The sequence below is a fragment of the Sorghum bicolor genome, chromosome 2 (assembly GCF_000003195.3).
Source record: "Sorghum bicolor cultivar BTx623 chromosome 2, Sorghum_bicolor_NCBIv3, whole genome shotgun sequence".
In the NCBI taxonomy this organism is placed as follows: Eukaryota; Viridiplantae; Streptophyta; class Magnoliopsida; order Poales; family Poaceae; genus Sorghum; species Sorghum bicolor.
In genome coordinates this window covers 1,662,542-1,685,422 of record NC_012871.2, presented here as the reverse complement: position 1 = coordinate 1,685,422, position 22,881 = coordinate 1,662,542, and the positions used below count along the sequence as shown (strand labels likewise).

General features: G+C 44.1%; 3 long non-coding RNA genes and 1 pseudogene across 3 annotated transcripts; all 4 read left to right on the top strand.

Moving 5' to 3' along the window:
- On the top strand, positions 71 to 1,771 carry LOC110432269. The gene is made up of 3 exons (XR_002449686.1): positions 71 to 462; positions 1,454 to 1,515; positions 1,615 to 1,771. It is a non-coding gene; the product is annotated as an uncharacterized LOC110432269 (long non-coding RNA).
- Positions 1,914 to 3,061, top strand: LOC110432349 (annotated as a pseudogene).
- Positions 9,642 to 14,243, top strand: LOC110433064. Its single transcript, XR_002450454.1, has 6 exons — positions 9,642 to 10,124; positions 11,025 to 11,093; positions 11,191 to 11,357; positions 12,380 to 12,446; positions 13,427 to 13,488; positions 13,568 to 14,243. It is a non-coding gene; the product is annotated as an uncharacterized LOC110433064 (long non-coding RNA).
- Positions 19,410 to 22,276, top strand: LOC110433176. The gene is made up of 4 exons (XR_002450575.1): positions 19,410 to 19,845; positions 20,893 to 20,954; positions 21,054 to 21,238; positions 21,346 to 22,276. It is a non-coding gene; the product is annotated as an uncharacterized LOC110433176 (long non-coding RNA).

Genomic DNA, 22,881 nt, shown 5'->3' with positions numbered 1-22,881 from the left:
GTTATGTTGTGGACGTATAAAAGCAGCTCCCCAAACCCTAGTGCCACACTCTGCCTCTCTTTTCCTTTGCCGCCGCTTCACCACCTCCTGCAATTTGTGAGAACGCGATAGCAGGAGATTCAGTTCTCGGCTTGCTCGTCCCTCGACGACGAGACCGCCAAGCGGCTGCACCTCCTCCGGTCACCAAGCAGCAGCGCCCTCCACGCTAGACCCCAAGTGGTGGTGCCTAAGGCTAGGGCAACGACAGCGCAACAGATCTGACTCCCTCGCCCTGTGGCCCCAACCAGCGGCGCCCTCAATCCGAGCGGTGACAAGCAACAACGGTACCCTTGCCCTCGGATCTGACTCCAACGCCGGTAGATCGGGCACCTCACCTCTTCTCCACCTTGTTTTGGGGCTACAACAGTAGATCAGGCTGCGTCGACACTCGAGGTGGAACGAGACCTTGGTGGAGGCATCAAGGTAAGTTGTTTGCTCATTCACTGCTGGGTTTCGACGATCCCGTAGCTTAGCACGACCAGAGGTGGGCCAAAGATTCAAAGAACTTGTAGTCAAATTTTCAAAAGGTAAAAAATGATTGATTCAACATTACTTTTTACCAAGTATGATTGATTGTACTTTTTAATACCATTCTTCAGTAAGGAAAAAAGGTATTCAATGAATACCCTTCAGAACCCCTAGGCGGTGATGAGCAGCCTTGTGGAGTGGATGTGTGCAAGTCTAGATAAGTAGAGCGGTCAACTATGGCATGGCGTCCAGGTTGACAGATCTAGCAAGCGTGGGCCTCTCCGACGGTAGTGGTCGTGCAGATCCAGTGGCGCCACGTTGGATCTAGCGCTGGCGGCAGCGTGTTGATGGGCTTGTCGGGCCCTATGGATGGGCTCAGCAACCAACCGATGGGCTTGCATTTTTTAAATTTTTTTAATTCATTAACATAGGCGAGCATATGTCTGCTTTGGTTAATCCTGATTTACGTCTATTAATCCTGATTTACCGAGATGAATTGGTAGAGGCAGACTAGTTGCTCGCCGCCGAAAAACGTTTTTGCCTGCCTCCGAAAAATGTTTTTCACACATGCCAAAACTGCTACTGTAGTAATGAATGACGACCTCACACCGTGGGGGTGGGGCCAGAAAGGGGAAGAACCGTTGATAGAACAACGTGTTCGCCAAGCGGATCGAGCATGAGGATGCAGTGTCATGCCTGATGGGTGCTTGCCATGCTTCTCTATGTTTTGGGGCAATTCATAGTATATGTGCTTTCTCTCTCTGGTCTTGTTTGGGCTGAGTTCAGCTATGAGATTCTGGCACGCTGCTAAATCTTGACTTGTCTTTAATTAAATGTCCTTGATAGACTATTCTGACTTCCTCAACCCCCCCTCATGTTTATCTCTCTAGTTCATTATTCTTTTTTATCTCTACATTGTTGGTTCATCACTATTTTACATGTGCAGAAAGAAGAAGCTTTCCAATGATGTGGGAAAATGGATAAGCAAGTTTATGCCTCCCAGAATGTGTATGTATTGGCAACAGCATGCACCTCTCTTTCAACTTATGCTTGATATAAAATTTATATACTGTTGGTATAACAATTCACCTTGTTTGTTACTTTCAGGTAAGTCCATTGACAGAGATGGAGAAAGATTATTGATATTGAAATACAAGAAGCCCCTCATGAAGATTCTAGTTCTTCTTCCCTCAAAAAAGACTCTAGTCCTTTAGAGCCTGGATCAAACAATATGAAGCCATATTTTATAAAGTGGCCCTACTGCCAGCCGCCACTCCTCTGCTGGTGCTGCTGCCTCTCATCTTGGTTCCTCTACTTGCAACTGTCCATGTCGTCATCTATCGATAAATATAATTTTTAGTGTCTGACGGTGATGCGGTGTTGTTTTGTAGTGGGCGGTGCTAGCCCCATGCAACGAGATAGACAAGCTGAAGAAGTGGTGCCTGCACTGCAGCACCACATCGACCCTGCAGTGGAGGATGGGGCCACTGGGCAAAAGCACGCTGTGCAATGCGTGCGGTGTGCGCTACAGGTAGGGTCACCTAGTGCCAGAATACCGGTCAAGGGCAAGCCCTACATTCAACCAGCCGAAGCACTCCTACAACCGCCTGGTGCCGGAATACCGGTCGAGGGAAAGCCCTATGTTTGACCAGTCAGAGCACTCTTACAAGCACCGCGAGGTGCTCAAGATCCGCAAGAAACAGGAGCATCCTGCCCCACCGAAAACAAGGCGCATAACCAACCTACACAAAACTAGCCTACCAAGGATCATTGACAACGAGCTGCTAGCATGGCCAGTGTTCTCCTTCCTTCCAGTACCAGATGAGGTGCGGCCCGGATCAACCTCCTGCCGGTACCTATTGTTGGATGATTCACCAACATGGAAGTTATTGTTCTTGTTGCCACCTCCACCATTCCAATTCCTGCCACTACCACCGCCACCATCGTTCCGATTCCTTACCAATTGTTGCATGATCCACTACAATGGAAGTTATTGCTCTAATTGTATGGTATGCAATAATGGTTTGTGCGGCATCTGTTGGAAGGCTGGGCTCCCCAGACTAGGTCAGGTGTTTGATTGGCCTAGCTTTCCCAAGCAGCATCAGGTGTCAGATTGGCTGGTTATCCTCATCAGTGGGTGTCAGATTGGCAACTGGTTCACCCCAACCCATGGGTATCAGATTGCCAATCAGTTCTCCCCAACCCATGGGTGTCAGATTGGCTAGGCCTCCCCGACCGAGGTTGGCTACCAACTCTACGTCAGCTAGGTTATCTCGGTTAGCTACCAACACTAGGTCAACTTTACAGAGGTGGTCAACCTCATCAATGTACACATTATGGTCTAGCAAAGGATACTAAAACATGTGCAACACTATTGTTCAAGCCCTGCAATCCCAACAAAATGATACTGGTACTTCCATCAAAGAGGAAATGGTACATGTGGCCTCCAAAGAAGTTGTTGCCTCACCCCTCATCAAGATTGAGGTCATGAGGCAGCGAATGTGGAGTATTTGACTATCAATATGGATATGATGGAAATCGATGGTTGATGTCTACTAGCTACGTGTTAAGAACCAATTGTATTGGAGTATTCTCATCCAATGGATTAGTGACTAGACATTAAATATAATCGTTGTTAAATCTGGGACCTCATCTAATAATCATAGAATGGACGTGTACGTTTGAGGCATCTGTTCGTTGTGTATAATTACCCAATATCAATCAATCAAAAACATAGTTTCGTTCTTTTGTTCTTATTCTTTTTACGCTCAGGTGGGTATGGTGCGTGAGTGGTAAGAGAGCGATCTTCCATGTTAATGTACCCCATGAACAAGTTCCCCAGACATTTGTAGTGCTGAGGCTGTTACTGCTAATTGTGTATTGTCAATCAAACCTTTAGCTTAGTTATTGGGTTGTCATTCTTGTCCTTGTGGTATACTTTCGCTGCTCATTCTATCAGGTTTTATACTTGCCTGAATAGGCGTCCACTTGTACATCTATAGTATATTTGGATTGAGGAGTCACTCCATCCTAAATGAGGTGATGCATCATGAGTCTATTCCTCAAATTTGATGGGATGTCCTCACACTAGCACTAGTACTAACTATTAGCTTGTGAGGAATAAGTAGACGATGAACTCACTCAACTCAAACCAAACAACCTACTAGTGTTTGTGCAGTGCAGTACTAATTAATGACTAAGCTATTGTCCTACTGAGAATTGGGACAGTCATGGTGTCAACAAGATAGTAGCAACCTACAACAAAGTTGTGACCTGTGAGCTGAAACACTAGGGAGAAGCAGGTTGCACATGGAAAAAGTGACAGAACGTGAGTGCTCAGTATCACCCTGCCCTGTGGCCTTGCAGACCATGATCTACCTTGCTCTACATGTGGTCTCTCAGGCTGGCGGTGGGGTGGATGGGAGCATCATGTTTGCAAGATTTGTCTGACACATGCTAAGGTCAGAATCGTAAATAGGTTCACAACAATCCAATTCAACACGTGAAGAAATGAAATGGCCAACACACTCCACTGATCATAGCTCATTCAGAACAGAGAACACCAAAGTATTGAATCCGCAAAATAACCTTGATGTTTGTTTCTTACCTTGATGGTTTTCTCTATCGTAGCAGCTCAACAGCCAAAGCAGTGAATCCACAAATTATGGGATACTACCTCAGTCCATAATTCGAGCTAACCGAGAAACAGAGTCGAATCCATTGCTGGAGTTGCCATCTGGGAAGAAGTAAAAGATGCAGCTCTTGGCATCCTGTCAGTTACCCTGGATGCAATCGTCTTCAACATCTCATCCATGGCGGGGCTTGGGTTTGCTTGCTCCAGGTCCTCAAGCTAAATGCACAACAAATTAGAGGTCATTAGTCCTTAGAAGCAAGAAAAATCATCTTCATCACTGATACATTACCAGGCCCATGAAGCAAGATAAATTGCATCTGTAACTGTTTACCATCTTCTCTCAAGATCAGGCAATATGCTAGTAAGCTGCTCTATGCTCTTTTTCTGCGGCAGATTTTTCTGAGCCTCCTGCAGCTTCAGCAGCAGATGCATCACCATCTTTAGCCGCCAACAAAGCATCCTTGGAACTTTCCAGGCCCTGTATGCATGACTTGCATAGTGAAATTGCTTTTGCACAGTATGGAATTGCATCTCCAATCTTGGAAACAAACGAAACATATGCGGAAGTTTCTAAGACTGGATTATGGAAATTAACAAAGGAAGAGCAACAAACCGATGCTAGGATGCGATCATATATATCATCTAAAGTAACATGCGCATTCAAGTAAATAACATTAAACTTTTAGAACGTCCTTGGATGAAGAAACAACTAAAACCAAAGATGTAGATATCAAACAGCTATACAACTTTTACATTTGAAATAATTTATCCAATGAAAATTTTATTTGAAGTTCTCATATTTTGAAATTAAAAATTTTCAAATATCCTCGCATAGAGAAATCTCCAAAAACAAAAGTTATAGCACTCGTTGATTCGTTGATATCTACATCATTGTAGTTGAAACCATTTTCATTTAAATTCATTTAGGGTCCTAAATATTAATTTCAAAATCCAGTAAAGTGAGTCAAAAAGAATGCATCTACCCCTTAGTCACTAATGACTTTGGGTTAGATATACACACGAGACTTGAGGTTCCAGGTTTGAATTGTGGCACACGGCACACATTGATCGGACCTAGGCCCCAATTTGTGTTTTTTGGAAAATAATTTCTATGGGCGTCTGGATTTAGAGCTGCCCCTAGAAATTGTGGGGTGGCTCAAATCCTAACACTACTATAGAATTTTTTCGGAGGCGGGCGGTTTTTATTTTCAGAGGCATGCAAAAGCAACTGCCGTCAATGTAAGGTCATGGTTAATCGTGACTTTACAGAGACGGTTATCCTGCCCGCCTCCCTTAATCAATTAGTGGAGACATTTATTTTAGAGCGGCCTTCGCGGTTAATGAATATTAAAAAAATAAAAAAAGCCAGAGCAAGTCCAATCGAGCCCGCCTGTGCTCTGCGTCCCACCACCGCCACATGCGTTGTCACCGTTGGGGCTAGATCCATAGCTCCGGTGCCTGGATCTGTAGCTCTAGTGGCCGGATCCACGACTGGTACCTATGCTCCTCGCTAGATCTTCCGCCATGGACCCTCGTCGGGGCGGCTCGCGCTGCCGTGTCCCTTATTCAGGGCGGCCCGTGCCGCCGTGTTCCCTGGCCAAGGCAGCCAGTGCCACCGTGTCACCTCGTCGGGGAGGCTTGCACCGCTGTGGCCCCTCGTTGGGGCAGCTCCGTGCCGTCATGGCCTCTCGGCACCACCATGGCCCCTCCTTGATGCGGCCCGCGCCGCCGCGTGGCCCCTTGTCGGAGTGGCCCACCCTACCTAGAGGATGGGGAGGGGAGGGAAAGGGAGGGGGTCGCGGATAGGGAGGGGAGGGGCGTCGAGCTCTGAGGAAGGGGAGGGGAGAGGGAGGGGCAACGAGTTTGAGCAGAGAGGAGGGGGAGGGAAGGGGGAGGGGGAGGGGAGGAGAGGTATAGTTTCGACGTTTGAGGGGAGGGGAAGGGGACGGGCGCGTGCGGCCGCGATGGTGGGAGTGGGAGTTAGGGTTCCCTGATGAATTCGTATATATATTGGAGTTGGTAGTGGGCTAGTATGGGTTAGTAGGTTAGGCTTCATTTACAGATGTGGTTGAATTAGAATACCCACCTCGGTTAATAATTTTTCAAGATTGTTACGTTAAAATGCCCGCCTTAGTTAATATATATTAACCAAGGCGGGCCAGTTAGGTTGACTGCCTCCGTAAATCAATTTTGCGAGGCGGTTTTCTTTGACCGCCATGGTAAATAAAGAATAACTGCCACAGTTAATCCGAAGCATTAACCGAGGCGGTTCAAAAGATTGCCCGCCTCCAAGGCTCTTTTGAAAAGGCCTCGCAAAAGATTTTATGTAGTAGTGTAAGTTGGCCTCGCAAAAGATTTTCTGAAGCATTAACTTTGGAAGAGATCGTTTGCCATAGCAACTGCTACTTTTTGTACAGTTGTACATTACTCGATGGTTTTGCTCTTCACTTGCCAAAACTGGACACTATTTTTAGGCAAGGAGGTGAAATGAAACCAAATCACAATTCTCAATCTAGCTTGTTGAATAAAAGAGACAGATTTAACCAATCAATTCCAATGGCCAAATTCATCTAAAAAAATTCCAATGGCCAAGCATGTAATGCATATTAATTTACACGTGACAATAACTATAAAGCTGACATGCTGATAGATTATCATAAGTAATTCATCAAAAAGGACGCAACAAGAAGACCACCACACTACAACATCCAATTTGAAATAAATAGCCAAGTATGCAGATTCTCAGTGAAAGGATCATTACACAACCTTCAGATGGGACAATATCAGCATATGTATGTTTTAAGCACAGGGACCACAGTTATGATTTTTTTTTATGCTCTGGTTGTAGTTTAGTACCACCGAACACACTTGCAAGCTTGCTTTTAGTACTCTAGAATTTTTGTCATTTTAGAATACATTTGTTTAATTTGACTCTGGTGCTAGTACCATTATAGAATACATTTGTTTAATTTCCCAGCCCGCAGCTTAATTTCCTCTAAATTGGTCCTTCCTATTTTTTAACCATTTGATCTAGTCCAACGAATCACTCCCATTATTTCCAAGCACCATAAAATTTTTCTTAATATAGATCTTTGGCAATAATTAAATATACTCAGGAAATTCACATAAATGATTACTCTCAGGTGATGGTGCAAGTGCAGGCCTCTCCAACGATGGCGGCGGATGCGCAGATAATCCAGCAGCGCCACGGCGGCAGCGGCAACACGTCGATGGGCTCAGTGGGCCAATCGACGTTGTTTTTTTAGTTTTTTTAATTCATTAACGCCGGCCAGCAATCATTTGGTTAATCCTGATTTACCTAAATGATTTGGCATAGGCGGACTGGTTGCCTGCCTCTGAAAAACATTTTTGCCCACCTGCCAAAACTGCTCTCCCACCATGGGGCGTGGCTGGAAAGGGAAAGAAGCATCAACACAATGACGTGTCTGCCGAGCGGATTGAGCGCGAGAATGCAGTGTCATGCCTGATGGTGGGCTTGTCGTGCCAGGCGGAACAGCTTCTTCTTATTATAAAGAATACAAAATCGCGCTTTTTTTTGGCCGGTACTAAGACCTCGCCTTTGCGCATAACCTTCTCTACCACTCCACCTATCACTCAGTTGTGTCTATATTAGAGTTTAGTTCCCCATATATTATACTAAACCGAGCATATATTGATTATTTGAGGGCCTAAACGGATTCCAATGTAAAAATGGTCAACTACAAAGTTTCATAACTTTTCAAGATCTACAAATTTTATATTTGTAGTTTCTCCATCCGAGGTCATTTACAAAATTTGAATTTCAAATTTGAGAAATTCAAACATAGTTTTCGACGACAAGATGATTTCAAAATGAAAAAAATCATCAACTACAAAGTTTCATAACTTTTCGAGATCTACAACTTTTATTTTGATGGTTTTTCAAACGAGGTCATTTAAAAACTCAAAAAAATCAATTTCAAATTATTTCTACTGGCGGATTTCTTAAGAAACCGCCTGTACAAATATGATTTTTACAGGCAGTTTCTTAGGAGAACCACCTGTAGAAATACATGATTTCTATAGGTGGTTTTGTTCTGTATAAATTGATTTTCACAAGCGGTTTTTGAGTTGGCCCGCCAATAACTTTTTACAGGTGTTTTTTAATTGATTCCGCCTGTAAAAATTAAATTCCACCGCCAGCGTAGAGCTTCTCTGTACTAGTGTGCTGGCATGCTGCTAAATCTTGACTTGTCTATAATTTAAATGTCCATGATAGATTATTCTGACTTCCTGATCTCCTCACATTCATCTCTCTAGTTCATTCAGTTTCTATCTCTAAATTGTTGGTTCATCACTATTTTACATGTGCAGAAAGAAGAAGCTTCCCAATGATGTGGCAAATCGGATAAGATTAATTTAAGCTTATGCTTCTAATGTTTATGTCTTTACACCATCATGCACCTCTCTTTCAACTTATGTTTGATACATATACTGTTGGTATAACCAGTCACCTCGTTTTTCACTTTCAGATCAGTCCAATGACAGAGGTGAAGAAAGATTCTTGATATTGAAATTCAGGGAGCCCCTCATGAATGTTCTAGTTCTGGTTCCCTCAAAAAAGACTCTGTGATTGTCAGTCAGCCATAACTGACTTTATTAGCTTCATGTCGCTAATCTTCCATGTAAGGCTTCAAGAGATATAATTTCAAAAACTGAACCAATGAGACAATTTTAGCCCCATCTGTTGGTTCAAGTACCAGATGCTTTCTTTCACAACTTGAATGAAAAGCATGCTTGCTTTACATGCTCACCGGCTTGCACATCATCACAGTATAATTTAGCTTATTATAGCCCAATTGTCTAATTAAAGTAGAAAAGTTCACATACCTGTCGGTATTTTTAAAAAACAAATTTCATTGACAAAAGGCAATAGAGATAATTTTGATTCCAATGTACCATACATTGATATCTTTTGAACGTCGCATGCATTTATATATACTTATCATTCCAGATAAAGAAGTCTGATATTACATTTCCGTATATATCAGCTTGTTGTACAACAACCAAGCTTACATATTTACATATCTGCATCCATGATAGGAGCATACATAAATAGAGAAGTAGCTGCTAAATATTTGACAAGAAACAACTTCAGATCACCATTATCTTGTCACCATTTTGGTCAGGGCATGGACTCATAGCATCCAACTTATCATGCAGCACTACTGGAAATTTTATATTTTCTATCGGTCACACACGAACCGACAGAAAAATACCAAGACCGATAGAGTAAATATGTTTCCTTGTCAGTTTTCTAGCTTCTGATGGAACAATACAAAGTTTTCCTATGTGTTTCAGTGATACTGATATAAAAAATCATTTTGACGAGCGCTGGAGAATTAAACACGCAGCCAACTTGAGCCTAGGCTAAGTTGGCCTTTCAACTGGCCCAAAAGCGGGCTGGTTATACCGTCGACGTATAAAAGTGGCTCCGCAAACCCTAGTGCCACACTCTGTCTCTCTTCCTCTTCCACCAGTTCGCCGCCTCCTGCATTCGTGAGACCGCGACAGCGGGAGATTCGGTTCTCCACCCGCTCGCCCCTCGACGGCGAGACGCCCAAGCGGTGGTGCCTTCTCCGATCACCAAGCAGAGGCACCCTCCCCGCTGGCCCCCAAGTGGTGGCGCATAAGGCTAGGGCGGCGACAACACAGTGGATCTGACCAGCCCCAAGCAGCGGCGCCCTCGGTCCGAGCGGCACGAGCAGCAGCGGCACCCCCACCCCCGAATCTGACTCCAACGACGGCAGATCGGGCACCCATACCTCATCTCCACATCGTTTTGGGGCTACAGCAGCGGATCAGGTGGCTGTGATGCGAGATCTTGGCGGAGGCATCTAGGTGTCGGAGTGGCGTTGCCTGGCCAAGTTTTGACGATCCCGTAGCTTAGCACGACCAGAGGCAAGTCTAAGATTTGAAGAACGTGTCTTCAAAATTTCAAAAGGTAAAAAATTTTGATTGATTTAGCCTTTATTTTTTTTACCATGTATGATTGATTGTACCTTTAAATACCATTCATCGGTACAAAAAGGGTATCCAATGAATACCCTTAAAAACCCTGTGCGAGGATGAGCAGCCTTGTGGAGTGGATGCGTTCGTGGCCAGATAAGCAGAGTGGTCAGCCGTGGCACGACGTCAGGGCTGGTGGCCACCTAGATCTGCTGATGGCACACTGCAAGGACCCACTAGCGACAGATCCGGTGAGCATGGGCCTCTCAGGCAACGATGCACGGGTGGGCCTCTCCGTCGGTGGCAATGAGTCAATGGGCTCTCGTCGGTCCTTGTGGATAGGCTCAGCAGCCAACCGATGGGCTTGCTATTTTTTTATTTTTTAAATTCATTAACACAGGCAAGCATACGGCGGCCTCTGTTAATCCTGAATTGCCCAGATGATTTGGCGCAGGCAGACTGGTTGCCCACCTCGGAAAATAGTTTTTGCTTGCCTCCGAAAACATTTTTGCCTGCATGCCAAAACTGCTACTGCAGTAATGGAATGACGACCTCCCACTGTGGGGTGGGGCTAGAAAGAGGAAGAACCGTCAAAAGAATGACGCGTCTGCTGAGTGGATTGACCGTGAGGATGCAGTGTCATGCCTGATGGGGGGCTTGCCATGCTTCTCTATATTTTGGGACAATTCGTAGTATATGTGCTTTCTCTGACTCACTGTTCTTGTTGGGGCTGAGTTCAGCTATGAGATGCTGGCATGCTGCTAATCTTGACTTGTCTTTAATTTAAATGTCCATGATAGACTATTCTGACTTCCAGATCCCCTCATGTTCATCTCTTTACTTCATTCTTTTTTGATCTCTACATTGTTGGTTCATCACTATTTTACATGTGCAGAAAGAAGAAGCTTTGCAATGATGTGGAAAAATGGATAAGCTTAATATAAGCTTATGTCTCCCAAAATGTGTATGTCTTTGCAACATCATGCACTTCTCTTTCAACTTGTGCGATGTAAGCTTCATATACCGTTGGTATAACAATTTACCTTGTTTTTCACATTCAGGTAAGTCCATTGACAGAGATGGAAAAAGATTATTTATATTGAATTGCAGGAAGCCCCTAATGAAGATTCTAGTTCTTGATCCCTCAGAAAAAAACTCTAGTTCTTCAGAGCCTGGATCAAACAATACTTTATAAAGTGAAAAGGATTGTTCCTTCCTTACTCGTGCTGTAAGTTTTCTGTTTTCCTTCTTTCGTCCGTACTCATCCTTTTATTTTCCATTTTTTGATGCCAATGTTTCAATAGTTTCTCATCTTGTGTCATACATTCAAGTATACCATGGCTTAGTAAGGGCATGTCATTATGTTAAGTATGTCGAAAGGTATATGCTAGCTATTTACTGTGTATTTGATGTATAGTATGATTGCATTAATTGGCTGGACAGTGGCACGGTACGGTACAGTGATCAGTTGGTCAAATTCTTCATGAGCTACAGTGTACAATATTATACTTACAACTATTATCGATCACACATACCTATAGATAACTTTAAAATTTATACCCAGCATGTGGATTGACCTCCGCCCTTAATTACACTGAATTGCATAGCTAGAAGTTCTACAATTGCTTGGATGAATTCTTTTCCTTTTTTCTTGACATATTTGACTGGTTGCATATATACACGTATAGGATAAATTAATTTGTTATATTACTGTACTTCCCGCTCATCAACTCTATGTTCGTGCTGTGCTAATCTACTACCCATTTTATGGTAACCAGCTGCAGATATCACATTCACACCATAAATCAGGACTTGATTGGTTTTGCGCCCTTTTGAAATTTAATCGTAGATGGAATAATGGACAAGCTAGTAATTCCTGCCATTGTAACATATTTAGTTTCTTTTCACTTTCATGCTGATTAATACTTATTATCTGTATGATGAGCGAGTTAACTTTACCAACTTGATCATTTTGCACTTGTTCGTTGTATAGGATTACTTGTTATTGGTGAAATTTCACCCTTTCTCTCCTTGCCTGAAAAATAGTTCTTGTGAAATGTAGCCCCTTTGTAAAATTTTTTAAAAATAGGGTTCCATGTGTACACGCCCAGGATATATAGCTACATTAACATGATGTGTGCACAGATTCTTTTCTACTGAATTATTATTTAGCTTTATTTGCCTTTCTGATCTCCTCAATGGTCCATGAATATTTACTGTTAACCTTGTTCTCTGAAACACCATCATCAGATTTTTGGGAAACCATGCCGAGTTGCTATCCCTGAAGGAAATGAAAAAACTAATAAGATTGCTCAATGTGAGTTAATTCTCTTCGAAATTACAACCATGTTTTTATCCATTAGTTTCATATTTAGGAATATCTGCATCAGTTCTATAGTAGCCATGTAAGTATGTAACCACCATCTTTTAATTATTCTTTGTCACATTACATGTGCTTTATATATGGGTAGCTGGTCTATATATGTGTAGTCCTGTTATTTTCTGAAGTTGCAGCCCTGATGTTGTTTTAAATTATCGTAATACATATTTCCTTTGTCCCTCTTTCTTCATCTTCAAAACTGATTGAATAATTAGGGTTTGGTGTGTGGCATCAATATTTAATTTTTCCCACTTGTGATAAAGTTAAAGCCTATATTATTTTTGTGGCATCTATATATTTCACTAGCTAGCTAAGTTGTATTTTCATTTAAAGGATGAACAACATTAGACTAAATGTACGAGGGATATAGTAGAATATAATATCCTAGTGGTGTCAGATGACTTTTTGTATACTACAATAGTCTTATGCGACAAATTAACTGTGCATATATGCAACAAATTAATGTCTGATATATAAGACTTTTAGATTTGTAACCATTATTGGTGTCTCTAATGTTATATTAGCCTAGTATTTCATTCATTATATGAATAATCAGTGGCCCTAATGTGAATCATTTTTTTCTCCAACCTAGATAGTTAATTTCTGTATTAGGTCTAAAGCCCTTTTCGGTTGTTTTCTCATAACTTGAAAATGGTAATATTGGATGGTTCTATCTTTCATTATTAAATAATCTTGACAGTAGATCTTATTTTGGGTTTGTATTGGCTACAAATTCTGCTGCCCTTTAGTACTATATACATGCGAATTTATCTTTTATGTCATGCATATTTGAACATGTACACATTTCTGGCACTAAACAAAAGTTAAATTTTATTCTTCGCCACAATAACTACTGTTTCCAATCAAAATCCTTTGACCTTTGAAATTCTCGATTATTCATTTTTTCCCTATTGCAGGAGATCCTATTATTGAAGATTATGACCGCATATATCAACAGGGACAGCCTTCTCCAACACTAGTAAGCAATACTGCAGTAGTATAATAATATTACTAATTGATTTTCTTGTACTAGGTTTAATCGTGTCTACTGCTTGCAGGTATTCACTCTTCTTATATCACAAGCTGGGACCATCATGCTAGGCACGAGAATAACACTTATGCTCTTATATCACAAATTAAAGTAGTTAATCTATACACCATTAAGGAATTCTCATTGACATTACAGTAATATTCACAAGTCAAGGCTTTAAAATATACATCTAAATCATGTTGTATTCAAAGGCTTCGGGGTCATATATACAGTAATTTGTTTGCATATTTGATCACGATCTTGTATAGTTCACAGCCTATTGCTACAGTTTATCACTACTTGATGAAGTAAATGAAGTTTAGGATATAACTATAACATAAAAAAAATATATAATAGTTATACAAAGTAAAAAAGCCACAAGGCTACTATACCTTGAAGTGTAGAAGCTCATGTAAGGTAAAATGGCATCCAATCGGTCAGACCTTCTTACACCAACCTTCCTCACTTTCTTTGACACAAGGTCAAGCGTGAAGATTTATGTATATATGTTAATGAAAATAGTGTTTGTGCCCTTTGCGAAGCCAACTACTTCATATGACTCATATGGCATGCATCTTGGGAACAACGTCCCAAGCCGTATAACCCTGTGTTCCACCCACCCACCAATTCCATCAGCAACATCTTGTTGTGACCACAAGTAGAAGTGATTGTTTCTCAGGGTGGCAAATCCTAGCCCTCTGTCCTCCGCCTTCATGAGAATTGCCTTATTGGATAGATCCCATGGCATATCGATCTGTGATAACCAATGTGTACACAGATCATACTTGAGGATGATTGTGTCATTTTCAATGGGGAAATATAGTTTGTCTCCAAAATAAGAAGACTTTGTGTGTGATTGCCTCTGATTCGGTAGTGATTGGAGCTGTGATTGACTTCAATAGAGGTGAGAGCGTTCCATGCACCGGTCACAGATGAGTAGATGGATGCAAATGCAAATACAGTTCTGATGCAGTTGGTCTCCACAATAATGACCACACGAAACGGACCACCATGGTAGTCGAGGTGGTCGCAACTGTCCTTAGCACACAGCACAGCCCCCATGTAGTTGCAGAAGTAATAAGAGGGCGCAATCAGGTGCTGCTGGCTGCTGGTGATGGCATCCGAGACGATGAGCCCCTTTGATGGCTCCATGGTGTTGGCGTTGGCATGGATCAGCACACGGCCGTGGCAGGAGTCAAGGGCGAACCAGTGGCGGTAGTCAACTACAGCCATGCGAATGGGAGAGGCGTTGGAGGGCGTCCTGTGGATGAATCACATAGGTTTGTCGTCATAGTAGCAGCTCTAGATGTAGCAGAGCAGCGGTGGTGCTAGAAGCAGCCGCGGTTGGAGAGGACGCGACGCTAGGCCTTGCACACGAGGCTGGCGTAGGCTAGGTGCTTGGGCTCATCTGGGGGAGGCGCACGAGGATCTCTTGGACGAGCTCCTTCAGCAGCGAAGATGGCATATCGTCACTGCTGGTTGGATCTTGGATACAATGGAAAGGATCGGAGGTAATTGAAATGACAGCACGGGAAGTATGTACTCCCAGGAGTTGTACTAGGCCTAATCTGAGCTAGCAGTACTCCAGGTACACCAGTTAGCCGTTGTCCCCATGTCGAGGCTAGGCGGGTTCCAACTCAGATCCTTCCCGGCCTACGTGTGTTTAGGGCGTGTCATCGGTGAGCGATGTGTTTTCGTGGTGACATGCTCAGATGCAGATAAGAACAGGTCCTATGAGTATGAAGTTGTGCAAGTACTCTTAGACATGTCAGACAATGAGGGCGCTAATGTTATCCTACTCATTTAAGGGCTTTCCTAGCTTGCTTGTGGCAGCCAAGGATAAATCCTCTTTTCATATACCTTCAAAAGTGGCATTTTAATTTTCTCACCGGATACCACATTTCAGGGTATCTGGACATGAAAACATCCTAAAAAAAAATCAATGGCCCTACATTGGAGAAAAATCATATTGTCCCAGAAGGATTCCTGCTACTTAACTCTAGTTGTCTTTCCAGACGCAACATTCCCTTCCATGAATCTTGACACTTACATGTCTCAAAGCAAGAAGACAAGCAGAAGAGAGTGTCCAAACCAAACTAGGACCTTTCACAAGCTGCTACACAATTCTAGTGAGCATGGTAAACAACAAGCTACCAGTAGAACTAGAAAGCTGCTCAAATAACTACAAAAACTACTTGAGGCAAACAAGCAAGTGAGCAAAATAACCACATAGATACGAGTTTGCACAAAGTAAAGAGCAAGTGTAGAATACGCAAACCACGGGAACAATGGAGATACAAGATTTTTCTTCTAAGGTTTGATGATTCACTGACCATCTACTCCACATTGTGGCATGTACAATGATTACATATCACACCTAGTAGCATTATATGTATCCCACTCTTATAATCAAGTGGATACCCAAAGAAAACATATTTTACAATAAATATTTTTTTTGTTTCCAAACATGTCCACAAATACTTGGTTTTTGCATAGTGATTCTTTTTGGACATAGCAGAAGGTTGTGGACATTAATAGTTCCCTTGCAGCCCTCGCGCCTCGGCCTGTCATTGTGCTGAGCACCACCACCTCCATGCCTCCAACCATAGGTCATGTTGACCGCCATTCCGTCACCACCTTCCAAATCTGCCTCACTTCCCTCGCACGGCACCTCACACCAACCTTGGTGCTGCTATAAATGGTGTCTCACCACTGCACCTCAAACCCACCACCAAACCCTAGCCCTCTCAGATCAGGCAACGGCGGTGGCAGTAGAGATGCAGCAAGAGCTTGGCGGAGGCATCAAGGTATCAGAGTGGCACTGCTTACTAGCTCACCATTGGGTCTTGACAATCCTATAGCTTACGCAACTAGATGCAGGCCCAAGATTTCAAGAATGCATATTCAAATTTTGAAAAGATAAAGAAATGGATTGATTCAACCCTTGTTTTTAACATACGTAATTGGTTGTACCTTTAAATACCATTGATCGATAAAAATAATGGGTATTCAACGAATACCTTGAATACCTCCTGCCAACAATAAGCAACATTGTTCACCAGCTAGATAAACAGCAGTTGCAATACATGTTGGATGAGTCCAATTCTGACAATTACCTCCATAGCGTGGCCATGCTAGAGAATTTGGAAGAAGTGTCAATAGAACGACGTGCCTACCAAGCGGATCAAGCGCAAGGATGTGGTATCATGCCTGATGGGGTTTGCCATGCTTCTTGTGTTTTGGGGTGATTCATAGTACTACCATGGCCTACACCATTGATGACTCCCCTCAACCTAGGAGTGCCAGTTCTGGCTACCAGGGCATCAGATCTGGCCACCAGGCCCAGAAGCAACACTAGCGGCACTACACGTAAGGAGGAAGGGGATAGCAGTGGGGAAGAGAAGGAGATCCCACTGCCATAAGCCCCGTACGCTACCCCGAGTTCAGGTCGACATCACCACAACCATGGTTAGGTGGCCCCACTAAGCCCCACAAGTCTCGAGCAAGGCCACGCAATAGGCTCACCACAGCCCATGCTGCCATGCTGCTAAAAACGAGAGGAGCGGTCATTGCCGCCATCCCATCGAGAGGACATAGCCTTGTTGCTAGCCAGCTCTGGCAGTAGTGCGGTAGGAGAGAGGAGAGAAGAGGCTAAGGGTGGTAGCTAGGGTTTGGTCCCCTAGAGTCCCCCACATAGGGAGGCGACGCGGGGGCTTGCGAATCCTAAATCTTGACTTGTCTATAGTTTAAATGTTCATGATAGACTATCCTGACTTCCTAATCCCTCTAGTTCATTCATTTATCTGCATTGTTGGTTCATCACTATTTTACACATTTGCAAAAGGAGGAAGCTTTCCGACGATGTTGGAGAATAGATAAGCTTGATATATGCTTATGATGCCCAGAATGTATGTATGTCTTTGAGTCTTCATGCACCTCTCTTTCAACTTATGCTTGATACACTATTCATACAACGGTTCACCTTGTTTGACAGTTTTAGGTAAGTCCATTGAGAGAGATTGAGAAAGATTCATGCAGGAAGCCCCTCATGAAGATTCTAGTTCTTGTTGCCTCAAAAAACTCTAGTTATTTAGAGTCTAGATCAAACAAAATAAAGTGATATTTTATAAAGTGGAAAGGATTATCTCACATTCACTTCTCTTGGTAGTTATTGTTCCTATTATTGTAGCCATCATTCCAATTCATGCCACTGACGCTGCCACCATCGATCAGCTTCCTTCTAAGTCCTAGATGACATGTGGCCCATATACACTTCCTTCTAGTCCCAATTTTTTGGTGATCCCCTACCATGGAAGTTATTTGGTGTGCAGTAGTGGTTTGTGTTCCATCTGTGCCATCTCGTCTACTCTAGAAGAGCGTGCCAACCAAAGTTGCTATTACCCCATCTGTGCATCCTAGCTGGAGTTACTATTACCCCATCTGTGCATCCTAGCTAGAGTTGTTGTTACCCCATATGTTGGAAGATTGGGCTCCCCAGCCTCGACTACCTCGGATGTTTAATTGGCCTGGCCTCCCCAAGCACTATCAGATTGGCCGGTATTCCCTATCCAATGGGGCTAGATTAGCAATTGGTTTACCCAACCCGCGGTTATCAGATTGGCAACCGATTATCCCCATCCCATGGGTGTCAGACTGGTCAAGCCTCCCTGAACCAAGTGGGCTACAAGTATGGGTCAGCTATCGAGGTCGACTTTGCAAAGGCGGTCAACCTCATCAATGTACATATTAGGGTCTAGCAAAAGGATACTAAAACACTAATGCACTTTTTTGTTAGATACACAGTGACTCGCATTAGTGTTGTGATTTTATAGCCAGGTGGTCCACTTTCTCTTTGGTGAATTACTAAATTAGCATATGTATGTAGTTTTGTGCCAGGCAACTCATTATGCATGTTACTATTGACCGTGCGTGCTCTGTTTACAAAGAGCTCTTATTTCCTACTGGTGTGAATGTCAGTCAGCCATTACTCACTTTATTAGCTTCGTGTTGCTAACTTTCCTTGTAAGTCTTCAACCTGAGATATATCCTTTCCGAAACTGAACCATTTAGATCATTTTAGCCCCATCCGTTAGTTCAAGTACCAAATTGGTAATGCTTTCTGTCACGACTTGAACAAAAAGCATGCTTGCTTTACATGCTCCTTAGCTTGCACATTATGGCAGTATCATTTAGCTCATTATAGCCAAGTTTTTTGATTGAAGTATAGAAGTTCACAAATCTGTGGGTATTTTTTTGAAACTAAATTCATGGTCAAAAGGCAATAGAGACAATTTTGATTCCAAAGTAATATACATTGATATCTTTAAAACATCGCATGCATTTATATATACTTATCATTCCAGATAAATAAGTCCGACATTTCATTTTCTTTACTGCTTGTTGTACAACAACCAAGCTTACATATTTACATAGCTGCATCCATAAGTAGAGAAGTAGCTGCTGCATATTTGACAAGCAACAACTTCAGATCACCATTATCTTGTCACCATTTTGGTCACGGCGTGCAACTGCTGACTAATAGCATCAACCTTATCATGGAGCACTACTAGAAACTAAAAAATCTCTGTCGGTTAAACACAAACTGATAGGGAAATTTTATATTTTCTGTCGGTTACATACGAATCGACAAAAAACACCAAGATAGACAAAATAAATATGTTTCCCTGTCGGTTTTCCGGCGACTGACGGAACAATACACAAGTCTTCCTATGTGTTTTGGTGATACTGATAGAAAAAAATCATTTTGACAAGCTCTAGATAATGAAACGTGCAGCCAACTTGGGCTTGGGCTGCATTGGCCTTTCAACCGGCCCAAAAAGCGGGCGGGTTATGCCGCGGACGTATAAAAGCGGCTCCCCAAACCCTAGTGCCACACTCTGCCTCTCTTCCTCTGCCGCCGGTTCACCACCTCTTACAATTTGTGAGACTACGATAGCAGGAGATTCAGTTCTCGGCTCGCTCATCCCTCGACGACGAGACCGCCAAGCGGCTGCGCCTCCACCGGTCACCAAGCAGCGGCGCCCTCCACGCTAGCCCCCAAGTGGTGGCGCGTAAGGCTAGGGCGGCGAGATAGCGACAGATCTGACTCCCTCGCCCTGTGGCCCATAGCAGCGGCCCTCAGTTCCGAGCGGCGACAAGCAACAACGGTGCCCCTGCCTTCGGATCTGACTCCGACGACGGTAGATCGGGCACCTCACCTCTTCTCCACCTTGTTTCGGGGCTACAACAGCAGATCAGGCTGCGCCGACGCTCGAGGTGGAACGAGACATTGGTGGAGGCATCAAGGTAAGTTGCTTGCTCGTTCACTGCCAGGTTTCGACGATCCCGTAGCTTAGCACAACCAGAGGCGGGCTGAATATTCGAAGAACGTGTAGTCAAAATTTCAAAAGGTAAAAAATGATTGATTCAACATTATTTTTTACCAAGTATGATTGATTGTACCTTTAAATACCATTTGTCGGTAAGGAAAAAAAGGTATTCAATGAATACCCTTCAAAACCCTTGGGCTATGATGAGCAGCCTTGTGGAGTGGATGTGTGCGAGTCCAAATAAATAGGGCGGTCAACTATGGCATGGCATCCGGGCTGGTGGCCACCCAGATCTACCGATAGCGCACTACAAGGCCGCACCATCGATGGATCTGGCAAGCATGGGCGTCTTAGGCAACAGTGCACATGTGGGCCTCCCCAACGGTAGTGGTCCTGCAGATCCAGCGGCGCCATGTCGGATCCAGCACTAGCTGCAGTGTGTTGATGGGCTTATCGGGCCCTATGGATGGGCTCAGCCACCAACCGATGGGCTTGCATTTTTTAAACTTTTTTAAATTCATTAACATAGGCGAGCATACGTCTGTGTTAATCCTAATTTACCTCGTACCTAGATGGATTGGTAGAGGCGGACTAGTTGCCCACCACAGAAAAACGTTTTTGCCTGCCTCCGAAAAATGTTTTTGCACACAAAACTGCTACTGTAGTAATGGATGACGACCTCCCACCGTGGGGTGGGACCGGAAAGGGGAAGAACCGTTGATAGAACAACGTGTTCACCAAGCAGATTGAGCGTGAGGATGCAGTGTCATGCCTGATGGGGGCTTGACATGCTTCTCTATGTTTTGGGGCAATTCATAGTATATGTGCTTTCTATCATTGGAGATGTTTGGGCTGAGTTCAGCTATGAGATGCTGGCACGCTGCTAAATCTTGACTTGTCTTTAATTAAATGTCCTTGATAGACTATTCTGACTTCCTCAACCCCCCCCCCCTCACGTTTATCTCTCTAGTTCATTCTTTTTTTGTCTCTACATTGTTGGTTCATCACTATTTTACATGTGCAGAAAGAAGAAGCTTTCCAATGATGTGGGAAAATGGATAAGCAAGCTTATGCCTCCCAGAATGTGTATGTATTTGCAACAACATGCACCTCTCTTTCAACTTATGCTTGATATAAAATTTATATACTGTTGGTATAACAATTCACCTTGTTTGTTACTTTCAGGTAAGTCCATTGACAGAGATGGAGAAATATTCTTAATATTGAAATACAAGAAGCCCCTCATGAAGATTCTAGTTCTTCTTCCCTCAAAAAAGACTCTAGTCCTTTAGAGCCTGGATCAAACAATATGAAGCATTGAAGCCATATTTTATAAAGTGGCCCTGCTGCCAGCCGCCACTCCTCTGCTGGTGCTGCTGCCTCTCATCTTGGTTCATCTACTTGCGACTGTCCATGTCGTCATCCATCGATAAATATAATTTTTAGTGTCTGACGGTGATGCAGTGTTGTTTTGTAGTGGACGGTGCCAGCCCCGGGCAACAAGATAGACAAGCTGAAGAAGTGGTGCCTGCACTGCAGCATCACATCGACCCTGCAGTGGAGGACGGGGCCACTGGGCGAAAGCACGCTGTGCAATGTGTGCGGCGTGTGCTACAGGTAGGGTTACCTAGTGCCAGAATACTGGTTAAGGGCAAGCCCTACGTTCAACCAGTCAGAGCACTCCTACAACTGCCTGGTGCCGGAATACCGGTCGAGGGCAAGCCCTACGTTCAACCAGTCAGAACACTCGTACAAGCACCGTGAGGTGCTCAAGATCCGCAAGAAACAGGAGCATCTTGCACCACCGGCAGCGTTCAAGCTTATTAGCACCAGGAAGCACAGCAAGGGCAAGGGGCAGCAGCAGCCTACACAAGTTCGCAAGAAGCGCAAGGGCAACAAGGCGCAGAACCAGCCTGCACAAAACTAGCCTACCAAGGATCATCGACAACGAGCTGCTGGCACGGATGCTGTTCTGCTTCCTTCCAGTACCAGATGAGGTGCGGCCCGGATCAACCTCATGCTGGTACCTATTGTTGGATGATTCACCAACATGGAAGTTATTGTTCTTGTTGCCATCTCCACCATTCCAATTCCTGCCACTACCACCGCCACCATCGTTCAGATTCCTTACCAATTGTTGGATAATCCACTACAATGGAAGTTATTGCTCTAGTTGTATATGGTATGCATTAATGGTTTGTGCGGCATCTGTTGGAAGACTGGGCTCCCCAGACTGGGTCGGATGTTTGATTGGCCTAGCCTTCCCAAGCAGCATTAGGTGTCACATTGGCTGGTTCTCCTCATTAGTGAGTGTCAGTGTCGAGGGTATCGGTAAGGGGTACCCTCAGCGATGCGCATTATGAGATTGCCCGTACGAAGGTTGGGACCCTCAATGCGACGCTTTAATCTTACGTACGCGCCGCCATCGACGGTCACAGCCTCGAAGACGGAAATAGCGTCGAGCGAATCAGTCAGGGCTCGAGCGACGATTACCGTCGAAGACGGAAGCGAGCTCGAGCGAACCGAGAGACGTCGAGCGTCAGGACACTGTCCGCCGCCTGACGCGCGCACGCGGGCGGGAGCATTAAATGCATCTGACGTTTCCCACCTAACACACGGGTCACGGAAGGCGTGATAGGGAACAAGCTTCTGTCCCATCGTTCTTTTTGCAGCCTTCCCACCGAACGACCCAGGGTGTGTCAGGACGCAGGAAACGAGGATGGAACGTCTAATCGGGACCCCCTCGAGACACCCAAGGTCAGCGCTCCGGATAACAGCATATTACGCGGCGCTCGACCCTCGACCGAACAAGGTCCCTTCCCAGGGACAAGCCGGGCGTCGACTGACAACACCACAGCTGCTCCGCCGGATCCGCCACCATACCGTACAAGCATGCGACCTCAGAACCAGCACAAGGCGGCTGGCAGGGCAGAACACAGGAGCACGCGCAATCATCACCGAGCTATCAAGATGGGACAGCTCGAGGCCATGCCATACGGAAGCCTCGAGTAGG